The 15,715-nt window shown below is 46.2% G+C and overlaps 1 long non-coding RNA gene across 5 annotated transcripts in view; it reads left to right on the top strand.

Annotated features, from left to right (window-relative positions):
• The window catches only part of LOC119875970, a 64,423-nt gene that overhangs the window by 13,210 nt on the left and 35,498 nt on the right, over positions 1–15,715 (top strand). For 3 of the 5 annotated variants that reach the window (XR_005353933.1, XR_005353931.1, XR_005353935.1), the window contains exons 1-2: positions 6,619–7,251; positions 11,212–11,374. This is a non-coding gene — a long non-coding RNA (uncharacterized LOC119875970). Of the gene's footprint in view, positions 1–6,618; positions 7,252–11,211; positions 11,375–15,715 lie in introns of those variants that run through there. The other 2 variants (XR_005353932.1, XR_005353934.1) reach the window with 1 other exon arrangement.

The raw sequence follows: 15,715 nt of genomic DNA, 5'->3' as shown, positions 1-15,715 counted from the left end.
CATTCCTCCACATCTTAAAAACCATCTACAAACATCCCACAGCAAATATCATTCTCAATGGGGAAGCACTGGGAACCTTTCCCCTAAGATCAGGAACAAGACAGGGATGTCCACTCTCACCACTGCTATTCAACATAGTACTGGAAGTCCTAGCCTCAGCAATCAGACAACAAAAAGACATTAAAGGCATTCAAATTGGCAAAGAAGAAGTCAAACTCTCCCTCTTCACCGATGACATGATACTCTACATAGAAAACCCAAAAGCCTCCACCCCAAGATTTCTAGAACTCAAACAACAATTTGGCAGCATGGCAGGATACAAAATCAATGCCCAGAAGTCAGTGGCATTTCTATACACTGAGACTGAACAAAGAGAAATTAAGGAGTCAATCCCATTTACAGTTGCATCCAAAAGCATAAGATACCTAGGAATAAGCCTAACCAAAGAGGTAAAGGATCTATACCCTAAAAACTATAGAACACTTCTGAAAGCAATTGAGGAAGACACAAGAAGATGGAAAAATATTCCATGCTTGTGGATTGGCAGAATTAATATTGTGAAAATGTCAATGTTACCCAGGGCAATGTACATGTTTAATGTAATCCCTATCAAAATCCCATGGACTTTCTTCAGAGAGTTAGAACAAGTTATTTTAAGATTTGTGTGGAATCAGAAAAGACCCTGAATAGCCAGGGGAATTTTAAAAAAGAAAACCATAGCTGGGGCCTCACAATGCCAGATTTCAGGTTGTACTACAAAGCTGTGGTCATCAAGACAGTGTGGTACTGGCACAAAAACAGACACATAGATCAATGGAACAGAATAGAGAATCCATAAGTGGAACCTCAACTTGATGGTCAACTAATATTCGATAAAGGAGGAAAGACTATCCACTGGAAGAAAGACAGTCTCTTCCATAAATGGTGCTGGGAGAAATTGGACATCCACATGCAGAAGAATGAAACTAGACCACTCTCTTGCACCAGACACAAAGATAAACTCAAAATGGATGAAAGATCTAAATGTGAGACAAGATTCCATCAAAATCCTAGAGTAGAACACAGGCAACACCCTTTTTGAACTTGGCCACAGTAACTTCTTGCAAGATACATCCACGAAGGCAAAAGAAACAAAAGCAAAAATGAACTATTGGGACTTCATCCAGATAAGAAGCTTTTGCACAGCAAAGGATACAGTCAACAAAACTAAAAGACAACCTACAGAATGGGAGAAGATATTTGCAAATGACCTATCAGACAAAGGGCTAGTTTCCCAGATCTGTAAAGAACTTATTAAACTCAACACCAAAGAAACAAACAATCCAATCATGAAATGGGCAAAAGACATGAACAGAAATCTCACAGAGGAGACATAGACATGGCCAACATGCACATGAGAAAATGCTCCGCATCACTTGCCATCAGGGAAATACAAATCCAAACCACAATGAGATACCACCTCACACCAGTGAGAATGGGGAAAATTAACAAGGCAGGAAACCATGAATGTTGGAGAGGATGCGGTGAAAAGGGAACCCTCCTGCACTGTTGGTGGGAATGTGAACTGGTGCAGCCACTCTGGAAAACTGTGTTGAGGTTCCTCAAAGAGTAAAAAATAGACCTGCCCTACGACCCAGCAATTGCACTACTGGGGATATATCCCAAAGATACAGATGCAATGAAATGCCGAGACACCTGTACCCCGATATTTATAGCAGCAATATCCACAATAGCCAAACTGTGGAAGGTACCTCGGTGTCCATCAAAAGATGAATGGATAAAGATGTGGTTTATGTATACAATGGAATATTACTCAGTCATTAGAAATGACAAATACCCACCATTTGCTTCAACGTGGATGGAACTGGAGGGTATTATGCTGAGTGAAATGAGTCAATCGGAGAAGGACAAACATTATATGTTCTCGTTCATTTGGGGAATATAAATAATAGTGAAAGGGAATAGAAGGGAAGGGAGAAGAAATGGGTAGGAAATATCAGAAAGGGAGACAGAACGTAAAGACTGCTAACTCTGGGAAACAAACTAGGGGTGGTGGAAGGGGAGGAGGGCGGGGGTGGGGGTAAATGGGTGATGGGCACTCAGGGGGACACTTGATGGGATGAGCACTGGGTGTTATTCTGTATGTTGGCAAATTGAACACCAAAAAATAAATTTATTATTAAAAAAAAATAAAACTCCATCTGCAGGCAGTGTGGAACTGGGAGGGACCGCATGTGAGCTCAACTCGCAGAAGGATGTTCCCCAGGGAGACTGCTTTCAACTAAGTTCTCAGCTATGGAAGTTAGTATGTAGCTCCAATCTACGGGAGGAAGGAATTCCTCAGAAGTCGCTGGACTGAGCTAAGAGACACTTGCCTCTCACAAAACTTGTGTCCCGCATCGAACGAAATCCCGTGGAAGCGAACCGTACAGGCAGTCAGGATGGGGGAGCCACTGGCCAAAAGCTCAACTCTCAGAAGTGTGTATATCTTGGAGGCTGATGTCCGCTAGAAACTCATTTACAGGAGTTAGAACCTAGCACCACTCTAATTGAACAAAGCCATTGGCAATCGTTGCATTGAACGCAGATACACGTGAGTACAGGCCTGACACTTCCACATGCTTTTCACACAACCTCATCCAGCATGTTACATAAGGATGTTAGGAGCTATGTCTACAGACAGTCCGGATGCGGGAGGGTCCTGCCCTGAGCTCAGCTCTCACAAGGAGGCATGCCTAGAAGCCAGCTTTCAACTAGCTGCGTTCTTATGGCAGTGAGAAACTAGCAGCATTCTACATCGGGAGGTTCTTTGAATACCTCTCTATTGTACCTGGAGACACCTTTCAAGCCTGTGTTTTTCCACTTGCATTGCACGAGCCTCTGACAAACATCTTTGGTGAGGATGTTCGAAACTCAATCTGCAGGCAGTGTGGAACTGTGAAGGACTGGATGTGAGCTCACCTCTCAGAAGCAAGTTCCCTTTAGACACTGCGTTCCACTCGCTTGTCATGTATGGAAGTTAGTATGTAGCACCAATCTAAGACAGGAATTCCTCAGAAATCACTGGATTGAGCTTAGAGACAGTTGTCTTGTGAGCCTGCACCTTCCACTTACCTCTCACAACACTTCTGTCACGCATCAAACCTAGGCCTGTTAGGAGTGAAGTGTACCTGCAGGCAGGATGTGGAAGGTACAGGCCATAAGCTCAACTCTCAGAAGTGTGTATCCCTTGCAGGCAGATGTCTGCTTGCTACTCATTTATGGGAGTTAGAACCTAGCACGACTCTAATTGAACAAGGCTGTTGGAAATCCCTGTATTGAACTCAGATACACATGAGTACAGGCCTGACGCTTCCACATGCTTTGCACACAACCTCTTCCAGCACCTCACTTAAGGATGATAGGAGCTATGTCTACAGGCAGTCAGGATGCGGGAGGGTCCTGCCCTGAGCTCAGCTCTCACAAGGAGGCATCCCTAGAATCCAGCTTTCAACTAGCTGCGTTTTTATGACTGTGGTGTCCTCCTATACTTGGTCACTCAAGTCCCCAATTGGGCCTCAGCTGGACCTGGTGCCTCTGGTACTTAGCTTGGCCACACCTGGACCGGGTGACTGTGTTCCCACCTGGGCCTCAACTGGTCTTATGACTTTTGTCCCCACCTGGGCCTCACCCAGACCAGGTGACTGTGTTCCACCTGGGCCTCACCTGTGCCTGGTGAATCTGGTCCCCTCCTGGGTATGACCTGGACCTGGTGACTCTGGTCCTCACGTGCGCCTCACCTGGACCTGGTGACTCTTGTACCCACCTGGGCATCATCGGGATATGGTTACTCTGTTTCCCAAGTGAGACTCTGGAACATTTAACTTTGGTCCTCACCTGGGCCTCACCTGGACGTGGTGACTCTGGTTCCCACATGAACCTCACCTGGACCTGGTGTCTCTGCTGTTCTTCTAGCCTCACCTGTCCCTGGTGACTCCAGTCCCCCCCACCCCGGGCCTCACCTGGATTTGGTGACTCTGGTCCTCAGCTTGGTTTCACCTGGACCTTGTGAGTGTGGTCCCCACCTTGGCCTCACCCGGACCTGCTGACTCTGGTTCCCACCTGGGCCTCACCTGTACCTGGTGATCTGGTTCTCACATGGACCACACCTAGACCTGGTGACTGTGTTGTCCTTCTAGACTCACCTTTCACTGGTAACTCTGGTCTCCACCTGGGCCTCAACTGGACCTGGTGAATCTGGTCCCCACTTGGTCCTCAAGTGGAGCTGGTGACTCTGGTCCCGAGGTGGGCATCATTGGGACATGGTTATTGTGTTCCCCACCTGGGCCTCCCCTGGACCTGGTGATTCTGGTCTGCACCTGAAACTCACCTGGATCTGGTGACTGTGGTCCTCACCTGGGCCTCACTTGGACCTGGTGACTCTGATCCCCATCTGGGCCTCACCTGGCCCTGTTGACTCTGGTCCTCAACTGGGCATAATTGGGACCCGGTTACTGTGTTCCACAACTGGGCTTCACCTGAACCAGGTGACTCTGGCCCCCCTCTGGGTCTCACCCTGACCTGGTGACTGTGAACCCCACATTGGCCTTATTTGTACCTGCTGACTCTGGTTGCCACCTGCGCCTCACCTCGAACTGTTGACTCTGGTTTTTTCAAGGGCCTCCCCTGTACCTGGTGATTCTGGTCCCCACCTGGGCCTCACCTGGACATGGTGACTGTGTTCCACACCTGGGCCTCACGTGTACCTGGTAACTCTGGTCCTCACCTGGGCTTCATCTGGACCTGGTGACTCTGGTCCCCACTTGGGCCTCACCTGGATCTGGTGACTCTGGTCCCCACCTGGACCTCTCCTGGACCTGGTGACTCTCTTTGCAACATGGACCTCACCTGGATCTGGTGACTCTGGTCCTCAGTTTGGCCTCACCTGGACCTGGTGACTCTCATCCCCACTTTGACCTAACTCAGACCTGGTGAATCTCGTCCCCACCTAGGCCTCACCCAGACCTGGTGACTCTTGTCCCCAGCTATGCCTCAACTCGACCTGATGAATCTGGTCCTCATGTGGCCTCACATGGACCTGGGACTCAGCTGGGTATAATGGCTCTGGTTCCCACATGGGGCTCACCTGATACTGGTGACTGTGTTCTCCTTCTATGCCTCACCGGGACCTGGTGATTCTGATCCCCATCTGGGCCTCGCATGGCCTTAGTGACTCTGGTCCTCACCTAGGCATCATTGGGACCTGGATCCTCTATTCCACACCTGGGCCTCACTTTGACCGGGGACCTCTGGTCCCACTCTGGGCCTCACCCTTAACTGGTTACTCTGGTCCCCCGTGGGCGTCACCTGGCCCGGGACTCTGGTCCCCCTTGGGCCTCACCCTTACCTGGTGACTCTGGTCCCCACCTGGGCTTCACTTGGACCTGGTGAATCTGGTCCTTACCTGGTCCTCACCCGGACCTGGTGACTCTGGTCATCACCTGGGTCTCACCTGGATTTGGTGAATCTTGTCGCCACCTGAGCCTCACCTGGACCTTGTGACCGTGGTCCCCACCTAGGCCTCACCTGGATCTGGTGGCTCTGGTTCCCATATGGGGCTCTCCTGGACCTGGTTCCTGTGGTCTCCTTCTTGGCCTCACCTGGAACTCGTGACTCTGATCCATATTTGAGCCTCACCTGGACCTGGTGACTCTGGACCTTACCTGGGCATCATTGGGACCTGGTTACTCTCTTCTACACCTGGGCCTCACCTGGACCTGGTGACTCTGGTCTCCCTCTGGACCTCACCCTGACCTTGTGACTGTGGTCCCACCTGGGCCTCACCTGGGACAGGTGACTGGTTCCCACATGGACCTCACCTGGACCTGGTGAATCTGGTCCTCACATGGGCATCATGGGACCTGGTTACTCAGTTCCACATTGGGGTCTCACCTGGACCAGGTGACTCTGGTCCCCCTCTGGGCCTCATCCTGTCTTGGTGACTCTGGTTCCCACCTGGATGTCATCTGGACCGGGTGACTCTGGTCCCCCTCTGGGCCTCCCCCGGAGCTGGGGACTCTGGGCCTCAACTGGGCCTCAACTGGGCCTCAACTGGACCTGGTGAATCTACTCCTCACTTGGGCCTCGTCTGGACCTTGTGACTCTGGTCCCACCTGGGCATCATTGGGACATGGTTACTCTGTTCCCCACCTGGGACTCACCTAGATCTGGTGGCTCTAGTTCCCACATCAGGTTCACCTGGACATGGTGACTGTGGTCCCTTTCTTGGCCTCACCTGAACCTGGTGACTCTGATCACCATCTGGGCCACATCTTGACTTGGTCGCTCTGGTCCTCACCTGGGTGTCATTGGGACCTGGTTAATCTGTTCCACACCTGGGCCTCACCTGGACCAGGGGATTCTGGTCCCCTTCTGGGACACTCCTTGACCTGGTGACTCTGGTCCCCTCCTGGGCCTCATCTGGACCGGGTGACTCTGGTTTGCACATGGACCTCACCTGGAGCTGGTACCTGTGGTGTCCTTCTGGCCTCACCTGGACATGGTGACTCTGGTCCCCATCTGGGCCTCACCTGGCCCTGGTGACACTGGTCCTCAGCTTGGCCTCACCTGGACCTGCTGAGTGTGGTTGTCACCTGGGTCTCACCTGGACTTGGTGACTCTGGTCCCCACCTGGGCCTCACCTGGTCTTGGTGAATCTGGTCCCCACCTGGGCTTCACCTGGACCTGGTGACTGTGGTCCCCACATGGGCCGCAAATGGACCTGATGGCTCTGGTTCCCACATGGGACTCACCTGGACCTGGGTCCTGTGATCTCCTTCTAGGCCTCACCTGGACCTGGTGACTCTGATCCTCATCTGGGCCTCACCTGTACCTGGTGACTTTGGTCCCCTCTTGTGCCTCAGCTGGACCTGTTGACTCTGGTCTTCAGTTTTGCCTCACCTGGACCTGGAGACTGTGTCCCCACCTGGGCCTCACCCAGACCTTGTGACTTTGGTCCCCACCTGGGCCTTACCTGGAGTTGGTGAATCTGGTCCCCACCTGGGATTCACCTGGACCTGGTGAATCTGGTTGCCATCTGGGCCTCATCTGGACCTTGTGCCTCTGGGCTCCACCTGGGCCTCAACCTGGACCTGGTCTTTTTGGTCCCCACCTGAGCCTCATCTGGTCCTGGTGGCTCTGGGTCCCACATGGGTCTCACCTGTACCTGGTGACTGTGGTCCTCACGTGGTCCTCACCCAGACCTGGTGACTGGTATGTGAGGAGTCTGCTCCAGATTCCCCCTCTCCCTCCACCCCTCCCCACTGCACCCTCTCTCAAGAAAATCTTCTGAAAATTAACATCAAGACATGTGAGCATCTTTTTCCCCTCTTCAGAGGTGCCTTCATATGTGTAATGACCATTTTAATGCCTTTCATGGACCCACCGTGAGTCCCATCAGAAACCCCTTTTCTTTGATATTATTGAAGTACAGTCAACACACAATGTTACAGTAGTTTCAGGGCTACGGCTTAGTGATTTGACAATTCTGTGCATACTCAGATCTCCCCACAAGAAGTGTCATCACCATCTGTCCCCATACAAAGTTGTTACTAGGGCTTGAGGCTGGGCCTGGGGTGGGCTGGGGTGTGTTCCCCGGCAGAAACCATAGCCAGTGAACTATATGTAGACCAAGAGCCCGCAGATGTCACTGTATGTCATGATTCTCAGCCAGAAGTGATTTTGTTCCCCACTCCCAACCCAGGCTAGGGGACATCTGACAATGTTGGGAGATATTTTGATTGTTGCCAATAAGTGTCTAGTGAGTAAAGGCCAGAGATGCTATTAAACATCCTGCCACGTATGGACAAGCTCCCCACAAGCAAAAATCATCTGGTACAAATAGCCATTGTAAAAGGTTGAGAAACTCTACCCTTCCACCCCCACCCCCCAAATACGTGGTGAGAGGAGAGAGATGTCCAACAGGAGGAGAATGTTCTGTTTCTGTCTGGTCAGAAGCTGTGCTTCGTTAAGATGAAGAGTCTGCAAGGGAATGCACACGCATGACGCTGTGTGCAAACCGGGGCTTACACGGTGGGTAAAGCACGATGCTGCTGGCAGTTGTTTGGACCCGTAGGCCGGTGACTCTGGCAGGATCCACAGACCGTTCCCAGCAGGGCCTGGGCACGTCAGCCCTTTGAGCCAACAGCAGAGCCACGGGAGCAAGCGGTAGTGACAGAATGAATGATGGAGTTTGGGTTTTGTTTGAAATAGCAGCACTGGGACGCCTGGGTGACTCAGTGGTTGAGCATCTCCCTTGGGCCCAGGGTGTGACCCCGGGGTCCCGGGATCGAGTCCACATCGGGGTCCCTGCAGGGAGTCTGCTTCTCCCTCTGCCTGTGTCTCTGCCTCTCTCTGTGTCTCTCATTAATAAATAAATTAATCTTAAAAAAAAAAAAGAAACAGCAGCACTTCCCATTTCACAGGCAAACAAACACTAAAGCTGGTTTTAAAAAGCATGCATTCTGTTTTTCCAGCTTTATGGAGATGTAACTGACATATTGTGTTCATTGAAGATATAGAATATAATGATTTGATAATTATATATGCTGCGGAATGACCACCATGATAAATAAGTCTAGCTGACATCCACCGCCACACATAGTTACACACTTGTTTCCCTTGGGATGAGAACTGCGATGAAATCTGCTCTCTTAACAACTTTTGAATGTACAACACCGTGTTGCTAACTCTAGTCTCTGTTGTACAATACATCTCCAGGACTTACTTAAAACTGGAAGTTGGTACCTTTTGACCACCTCTACCCATCTCACCAACCACCTACACCTGCCTGCCCTCCCGCATCTGGCAAACACCAATCTGTTCTCTGTCTCCGTGGGTTTGGTTTTTTAGATTTCACATATAAATGAGATAATACAGTATTTGTCTTAAGAATATTTATCCTTTATTCTGGCTTATAACCTGGAACTTGTTCAATGCTAGTTAATACTTCTGAAGGACATTACGAAATGCCTTGCTTTCAGAGCGAAGAGATAATGGCCTCAAAATAAACTTGTAAAAGAAAACCCTTAGTGCTAAATTCACTGATAAGAACAGAAATGTATTTTCACAAGGAAAAGCCAAAGCATTCAGTTAAGCTTACTAACTCTCCAACTCTGACCCCTGATGTATCTTCTGGACACTTCTGTCCATCTGGAGCCCTCAGTTTTAAGGACACTAGCAAATTCCCAGCCAGGTCTCACCCTGCCAAGGGCAACCCCAGGTGCTCAGGGCTGCTCAGTTAGGTCCCTCCCTCTGCCTAATCATGCGCCGCTGTGCACCAAGGTTTTGATAGAACTACTTAGGACAGAGCTGGGTGAGCTATGGGAAGGAAGGGGAGCTGCCTTCCCATCTGAATACAAATGGAAGCAGAAGGCCTTCTATGGTTGGGCCTACCCACATCCCTTCCCCTTGTATTTATGCCTGAGAAGGTGAAAGAAGAAAGTAAAACTCTGCTTCCACCCTTTCTCTCCCCTTTCAATCCCAGTTTTTACCCGTCGGGCCAGAAGTTTCCAGCTGCACATTTACTTCCCCGTCCTGTGGTAGGTTCTTCCTTTACTAGGCTCATGGCCCAGACAACAGGCTGTGGCCCTTCCTCCTTCTTCCCTGCTCCAACCTCGAGGCTAAACTGAATGATGTCTGGGGAGCAGGAGAGGGAACCCATGAGAGAACCTAAGAAGAGAGACAACCTTCAGCATTATATCATTATATTAGACACGATTAGAGTTCTTTACCTCTGAGAAAAAGAGGGTCAAAAGGACATGGTTACAGAGTTAGTGGGTGGTGGAGGCAGGATTCAAACTCAGTTCTCGTTCATCAACATGTGCTCCTCTGGTAAGAGCTATGGAAAAGCACAGTGGGAGAATCAGAGTCCACTTCTCATTAGCTCTGTGATCTCTTTACGCCTCAGTCTTCTTATCCATAAAATGCTGGTGATTATAATAGCACCCGTCTCCTGGGAATGTTACAAAGATCAACTGAGTTAATATATGACAGTATAAAGCAGGAGGCAAATGTCAGGAGGAATTATCGTTGTGATAAATGCTGCACCCACCACGGTGGTGATAAGAGAGTTCACTCTTGCATATAGGTAATGCTGAGGTTCTGTTCCTCCATTGTTTTCAGGAATTAGGCTGCCTAATTAACAGCTCCATTGACTGTATGAGTGATTAATCTCTGAAGTCATTATCTAAAGAGATATTGCTATTACCATTCTACCTCTTAGGCTCCAGAGTCAGTGTTTACTCAAAAGCATAATCTCATTCTTGAGAGCTTACAGGTTGGACTGGTCTAGTCCCTGCAATTGCTTCTAAAAGCATAAGTCATAAAAGTGTATTTGTCTCTGTGAGCATAGTGTGAGTTTTCTTAAAAGGAGATTTACTTTCCAATTAAACTTGATTTAGTTTGTTATTAACAGAATTGTATATTACCTTAGCGTGTGTCATCACCTGTCATCTCTGGGAAACCTGTGCTGTAGTCCCATTATTATTCTTTTGTCTCCTTCTGCATTTATCCTCTATGTTACATGGTTAATACTCAGGTGGTTGGCACCACCTCCCCCAGTGAACACCACCTCCCCTTCTGGGGCACCTCTTCACTAAGGGCAGTGTTGTTCAAATGGTTAGGATGGGACTGAATCTCCAGCAAACCAGATCCCCTTCTAACAGTGACCAGCTCAGGGACAGGCACACAGCAGGGCCTGGGGAATAAGGGTCTTCCCAAGGACTTTTCTGCTGGAGCTTTCCAGGGAGAAAGCCCAGAAAGCCCCCAGCTTCTCCAGGGGGTTCCTAAACTGTGGGTGTGAGCTTTGATTTATGACAGCCATCTTGCCAACGATCTGGGAAACACCTGCCCACGGAATGAATCTGAGCAGAGATAAAGTAAAATAGAAAGAGTGAAGCCCTGACAATATCTGAGCTCCTAGAAACTGGCCAACCTAAAAGCCTGCTACATCCCAGTTGTGTTTCAATAAATTCCTCCTCTACTTCCAATTTATTTATTTTGTTATGGCTTGAGTTGGGGGTCTGTCACTTGCAATTAAAAGCACCCCAATTCGCAGCCCAACTGAACATTTGATTTTTATCTCTGTGAAAGTGAAGCACATCCTAAGTCTAGTGTCTGATGCCACAGACATACAATAGTTCCTTCCAACCATGATTTCTCTTCTACTTCCAGGTACCCTGGTCAACCAAAGTCTGAAAGTATAGGAGCTTCCTTCTGATTTACTGTCATAAGGTCGGCAGTAGCCTTACACGGCTTCACAGTGCCTACATCATCACGTCACTTCATCTCCTCATGGAGCATTTTATCATCTTACATCAACACAAAAAGAGGAAGAGTGAGTACAGTACCATAAGATATTTTGAGAGAGACCACATTCACATAACTTTTATTATAGTATATTGCTATAGTTGTTCTATTTATTGTGAGTTATTGTTGTTAATATTTTACTGTGCCTAATTTACAAATTAAAATTTATCCTAGGTATGCATATATCAGAAAAAAAAAAACATAGTACATAGAGGGTTTGGTATTATCCACAGTTTCAGGCATCTGCTGGGGGTCTTGGAATATATCCTCCCGGATAAGGGGAGACATCTAACCCTACACTCAACAGGATATTATCAGTGAGGTAGTCTCAGTGATTGAGAGTCCCCCCGCTCAATGCCTGTGGAAGAAGAGTCAAAGCCCAGGGGATGGTTATTCACTTGCTCCCTCACTCATTCTTTCTTTATCTCTTTCATGGAGGCTGTTTATCTTGGTTTCCTCTTGAATTTCAAGTACTATCCTGAATTTTTAGAGTGCAGTAGAACCAAGATTCCTGGATCCTTGTGTGATATCAGAAAACCCATTTCTCTCTTAACTTCCTTATCTTCATATATCGAATCAAAGTGATGGGTTAATCTTGGAAAATCACTAGTACTCTTATGAAATCACTATGATACTTGGGTTTTAGTTGTTTTCTCCATTTGTCTTACTCTCCCACAGAAATCATAAGCTCTTTCTGTACAGAAATAAGACTTTAAACTTCTTTTGTGTCCTTACCATGGTTGGTTTATATCACTCAAAATATTTTGGCTGGCCAAATGGAAATGTTTTTGAAATAAAATTCCTTTTTTTTTAATTAACAAAGCAATTGAAAATAGAGTGGTGAGAAAGTAGAGCAGTCTTTCACTGCTCTCAGTGAAAAGGGGGTTGAGAAACCCAGAAAGTTCCAAGCATTAGAATAAAATCTCCCTGACTGGCACCAATAGTTGGAACTAAGATTTCATCAAAAATATAAAAGCATACACCACAGAAGGATAATCAAGGATAATAACTTCTTAGCACAAGATTACTCATATAAATCTTTTTCTAAACATTAGTTTTTCCTCATTATAGAGTTAGTAACAATTCTTTTAAGTTCTGAAAATATTTTTTCAAAAGGAAAGAAAAATCTTTTGTAATAATTTCATGCAGAAAAAAATTAATATTACAATCTGATCTATCTTTTCAATCTTTTTGGGAGGGACTACTATTTTTTTTCATACCCAAATAGGGAGCAAATGGTATGTCCTATTTCTTTTCACTTAATATTATAAACACTTTTTCATATCATTAGCTTTGAAATCATTTTTGATGGTTACAAAATATTCCACCCTGGAGGCAGACCATAGTTTATTTTATTTTCCCTACCTTCAAGAGACATTCAAAGTCATTTCTGATATTTTTTATTATAAATAACATTTCAGTGAACATTCTAGTATATAAATATTTGTGTGCACCCCCTCTTATTTCCTTAGTTGGATTAATTAGTTAATTAACTCATAATTTAATAATTATGATCATGGTATATTCATGGTAATGAATTAATTAATTTACTCATATGGAAAACCTTGAGATATTTAATGACCAAAGTTCTTGAAAGAGGTTTCTCAGCAAATACAGAAGCAGTTTCTATGCTGCTTCCTGTAGGGATCCTAATTTAAAGCCAAATATAGAATTTTAATATGCAATTTAGCAAAGGTGATTTTGAGAGAGGCCTCGGTGATGAAGTCCATGCTGCAGAATCTGATAGAAGTATCCTCAGGATTAAATCTCAGGACGCCCCCAATGCTCAGAAGTGTGCTGTCCACTCAGCATTCATCCTCACAAGAGTTTCACCGTCTGATGCTATTCTGTGATATTAATAAGCATGTCACCTCTACATCTCGCTGTACAATTTACCAGGCACTTTCATAGGCACCATGTGATTCCCCCAACACACCTCCTACCAGGAATATTTTATCTCGTTCCTAGGTGAAGTAAATGAGGATCAGCATTCTCTCTCAAAAAAATAAATCTATGTCAAACCCCATTCTCTCTTTCTGAAAGTCTCTGTGACGGAAGATTGTATTCCATGGACTTTGACCTTCACGGTAAAATCCTCCATGTTAAAAGCATTCCTCAGCATGTGGCCTAAGACCCTCCTGAGACGACCCAAACCTCCCTCTCCTCCATCCCCTTCTTCTGCCTCATCTTCTCAGTCTCCCTACCCAGCAGGCCCTGCACACCTCCCTCCGGGCCCTTCCCCCATCCTTTGGGGCCTCTCCCTCCATTGCCTGATAAACTACTGTCATCCTTGTAGACTATTTCAAATGGTACTTTTTTCCAGAAACTATTTTGAATTCTTAAAGATATAGGTTTTTCATGTAGAGTCCAGGGCCCTGTATTACAGAACTTACTGCCTCATCTTTGTATTGTGTCTGATTATATATCCTTTTCTCCAACTAAATGAAACCCCTTTAGGAAAAAAAATCATTTCTTATTTATCTCTATAATCCTAGTACCTGGCATACTGCCTGGCACAGGGTGGGTGCTTTGTTGACTGAATTAGTTTGGGGACTGGGTCTCAAATGCTCAGTGTGCACTGACATGCTCTAGGAATCTAACGGAAGCTCCCAAACCACCATTAGAATAAAAACATTTGGAGAAAAGCAGTGGTGTACAAACACAAGCATCTGAGTTCTAGTCGGTATGTTCCTGCCCTCCATCAAAAGTCTTATAATTGGAAGCAAAGCTGATTTTTTATAAAGTGAATTCTTAAAGGAATAAAGAAAAAAAGCTAAAAGCATTAAAGAATAATTTCACGTGGCATGTGGCAGAAAGAATCCCGGGCAGGAAGCCATGATGCTTGTTTTTTGTCTTGATTAGGCCACTGTCTAGCAATTAATGAATTAATTGGCAAACACAGTACCTTTCTAGGCCTGGCTTCATCCTCCAGGAACAAAGAGACCAGGTTAGGTGACTCTAACACGCTACCAATTCTATTAATTAACTATGAAAACACTCTGATGTGTTCCACATAAAATCGATTCCTTTATATTATTTTATCATTTGGTTTTCTCCTAATTTTTTTGTCCCTGTCAATTTTCTTTTTTTTTTATTTTTTTATTTATTTATTTATTTTTTTTTATTTATTTATGATAGTCACAGAGAGAGAGAGAGAGAGAGAGGCAGAGACACAGGCAGAGGGAGAAGCAGGCTCCATGCAGGGAGCCCGACGTGGGATTCGATCCCGGGTCTCCAGGATCGCGCCCTGGGCCAAAGGCAGGCGCCAAACTGCTGCGCCACCCAGGGATCCCTGTCCCTGTCAATTTTCACTAAAATTACCTAATTCATATCTGTTAAAGGTTTTTCTGTAACTGAGAGGAAAACATAAAGTCTCCTTCTGAATTCTGTAAAGCCTTTCCCTCTTCCTGAGCCAGGAGCTTAGATGCATGTGAGATGGATCCGAGAGATGCGGCTCAGGATCAGAGGAGCTCCTCCTCAGAGGAAGCACCAGCAACCCCTCAGGCAGTGGGCACCTTCCCCCGGGTTTTAGCCAGGACTTGCCAACCTAGTACATTCCATCAGAGGCAGCTGCCGGCTGTGTTAGTTTGGGAGCCGCCAAGGACACTGATCTATAAATGACATTAAATCATCACAAAACTCATTTAAATATGCAGCGCCAGTCACCTCAGCCTCATACATCCCTCCCTGAATACTCTGAAGAAATGAAAATTGGCTCCATCAGAACTGAAATGCACAATGCATTTATGCGAGGAAAAAGAAAACCACACACCAGGTATTTTTGCACCGTATGGGAGATGTGCTGGAGGGCCCATCGTCACAGTCATATCACCAGTCGACACCTAGGTGAGGGCGGCAGAGCTAGCTGCTGAACCTTCAAAAGATAATAGTATGCGATGTTGCACTGTTCATGGAAATGAACCACTTATTTTAATATTCCAATTTTGGACAATTTACTATGCCCCCAAGTAGTGGCCTGGTTTGGAAGAATTGCTCAGACACCCTGACTGAGTTTAGAATCCCTGCAGATTTTAGACTCCAGTCTGCAATCCCAACTCTGAATTTCCAACCTACTGGCTTGCTTTACAGATTTCAGACTTGTCAGCTCCCACATTAGTGTGAGCCAATTCCTGAAAATAAATCTCTCTCCTTCTGAGCTCTCTCTCCCCCATATATATATATATGGAAAATGTGTATATATATATAATGTATATATATGTGAAAAAAGATATATATAATGTATATATGTGAAGTGCTGTGAGATATATATATATATATATATATATATATATATATTTGAGATACATACACATACACACACATACACGGTGTATGTGTGCATCCTATTGGTTCTGTTTCTCTGGAGAGC

Source organism: Canis lupus, chromosome 1 (genome assembly GCF_011100685.1).
Source record: "Canis lupus familiaris isolate Mischka breed German Shepherd chromosome 1, alternate assembly UU_Cfam_GSD_1.0, whole genome shotgun sequence".
Classification (NCBI taxonomy): Eukaryota; Metazoa; Chordata; class Mammalia; order Carnivora; family Canidae; genus Canis; species Canis lupus.
Note: the sequence above shows the minus strand (reverse complement) of the source record. Positions and strands in the feature narration are given on the sequence as shown.